Here is a 2,732-nt window from a genome sequence, read left to right as displayed (position 1 = left end):
TATATAATTTAAATAGTTTTATATTTTACACAATTTATTTATATGTAATTTAAAGCATAATTTATAAAAATCAAAAACTGAAATCTTTTTATATAATTTAAATATTTTTTATATTTTACACAATTTATTTATATGCTATTTAATACAGAATTTATAAAAATCAAAAACGGAATCTTTTTATATAATTTACATCATTTATATATAATTTAGTGCATGATTCATAAAAAATAAAAATGGAATCTTTTTATATATAAAATGTATTTAAATATATATATAATTTATTTCTATGCATTTTAATGCATTATTTATAAAAATCCCAAACGGACTCTTTTGATTATATAACATATTGAGCTGTAACCACACAAATGCACTATTAATAAACCCTATTATGCATTATTTCTGTGTAGGTTTTTTATTCCTGCAAGTGAGATGATTTTAACAATTCCAGGTGTTATTTCAAACCTTAAATGTACTTTAATATTGATTATAATGTGTTATAATAAATTAACATAATTAAATTATATGAAGTATAATTTTTTTTTTTTCTTGAAATAGCTGTACAGCACATGCGTCACAGCGCTGTCTATAAATCTATTCATAAGTAATATGTTCCTGTAATAATAAAAAGCACTATTACTTTCTATGTAAATTAGGCTCATTATGCATTAAGACATCTTCATAAGTTATTTTTCTTTTTATTCTATTATCATACTATTTTATACACTAATGTTTAAACGTTTGGAGTCAGTAAGATTTTTTTTTTTAAAGAAATTAATACTTTTATTAATCAAGAACGCATTAAATTGATCAAAAGTGGCAGGAAAGACATTTATAATGTTACAAAAGATTTCTATTTCAAATAAACGCTGTTCTTTTGAACTTTCTGTTCATCTGTGAATCCTGAAAAATAAAATGCATCACAGTTTCCACAAAAATATGAAGCAGCACAACTGTTTTCAACATTGATGATAATCAGAAATGTTTCTTGAATCATTAGAATGATTTCTGAAGATCATGTGACACTGAAGACTGGAGTAATGATGCTGAAAATTCAGCTGCGCATCACAGAAATAAATGACAGTTTAACAGATATTCACATAGAAAACAACTGGTTTAGATTGTAAAAATATTTCACATTTTTTACAGCTTTTATTATGACTTTATATTATTATTATTCTTTTTATTATTAATATTACTTTTATGATAATGATGATGGTGATGATTATGATAAGTGAGATAAGTGAGTACAAATACTAATGGCTTTTCAAATCATAATATTATCTTTTAATATGACTTTATATTATTTTTATTATTAACATTAATTTTAAGATTATGATTATGATGATGATTATTATTATTATTAACCAGGTTAGACACAGTAAAAACACTGATGGCTTTTCACAACATCACCATATTTGTATTATTTTCAAAATTACTTTATATTAATATTCACATTATTATTAATATTACTTTTTATGATGATGATTATTAACTAGATCAGACAAAGTAAAAACACTGATAGTTTTTTTTATCATCATAGCATTATTTTTAATATTACTTCATATAAATATTAATTTAACTTATGATTATTAGTTTATATTAATTTTAATATTATTATTATTACATTTTATGATGATGATGATGATGATTATGATGATTATTACCCAAATTAAACACAATAAAACACTAATGTCTTTTCACAACATCATTTAAAAAAATATATTATTACATATTAATATTATTATTCATTTTTATGACTATTAGTTTATATAACTTTTTATATTATTATTATTAATATTGCATTTTATGATGATAATTATTAACCAGATTAGACACTGTAAAAACACTAATGACTTTTCACTACATCATATTATTATTTTTTTAAACATTACTTTATTAATTTATTTATATTCCAGATGATTCTGGAAGAAATTCGTTTGACATTTTTATTAATATATTTTTATGGGTAAATCTCACAAAAAAAAAATCTAGTTTCTGTAATATAATTGAAATAATCATGTTTGATTGGACACAATTTTTTTTTGTAAATAAAAAGCAACAAATTAAATTCAGTACACAAATACTACAGTGACACAACTTACTGTACCACTTACAGCTGCATTTACAATAATACAGTGTTGGTTTTGAAATGAAAATGGGATTTTTTTTCTGCATTACAGAAAATGTGTTTAATTTTCTGTAAGCAAAATATAATTTACAGTTTTCCTTTGATTTTGGGCTGTAATATGACATGAACGTGTGTTCAAACTCTTGCATTGACTTCAATCTGTTTCTGTGGAAATTTTAAAAACCTTAGTTGTGAATAAAATGGGAAAATGCTTTCAAATCTACACATGCAAACCACAAGATGCAAATATGGGTGGAGTCATTCTAATGACATGATGACATCACAGATCTTACGACCAATGAGGAGACACGTACCCAGCCCAACTCAACAGAAATGATTAGTGTTGTTAATCATGCAGCGAGAGCAGTTTAGTGCGTTAGCGGCGGACTGTATGGGATTAGATCTCTGCCACAATTCTGCGAAAAACGCAAAAGTGCGTTTTGCACACGCGCGAACTGAGTTTTGTGGAGAAAATGTTTGTCTCGCAAAGAAGAAAGTATTTAGAGCACACAAAATCAATTTTGCATTTAAAATAAGTTTTTATATTTGTGCAGATCTTCTCTTTTGCGCGTGCAACGTTTCACTAGCTTGCTCACCTGATGCC

The sequence above is a fragment of the Sinocyclocheilus rhinocerous genome, unplaced genomic scaffold, assembly GCF_001515625.1.
Source record: "Sinocyclocheilus rhinocerous isolate Xijiao unplaced genomic scaffold, SAMN03320098_v1.1 scaffold3306, whole genome shotgun sequence".
NCBI lineage: Eukaryota > Metazoa > Chordata > Actinopteri > Cypriniformes > Cyprinidae > Sinocyclocheilus > Sinocyclocheilus rhinocerous.
The sequence above is the reverse complement of the archived record's forward strand: the minus strand, read 5'-3'. Positions refer to the sequence as shown.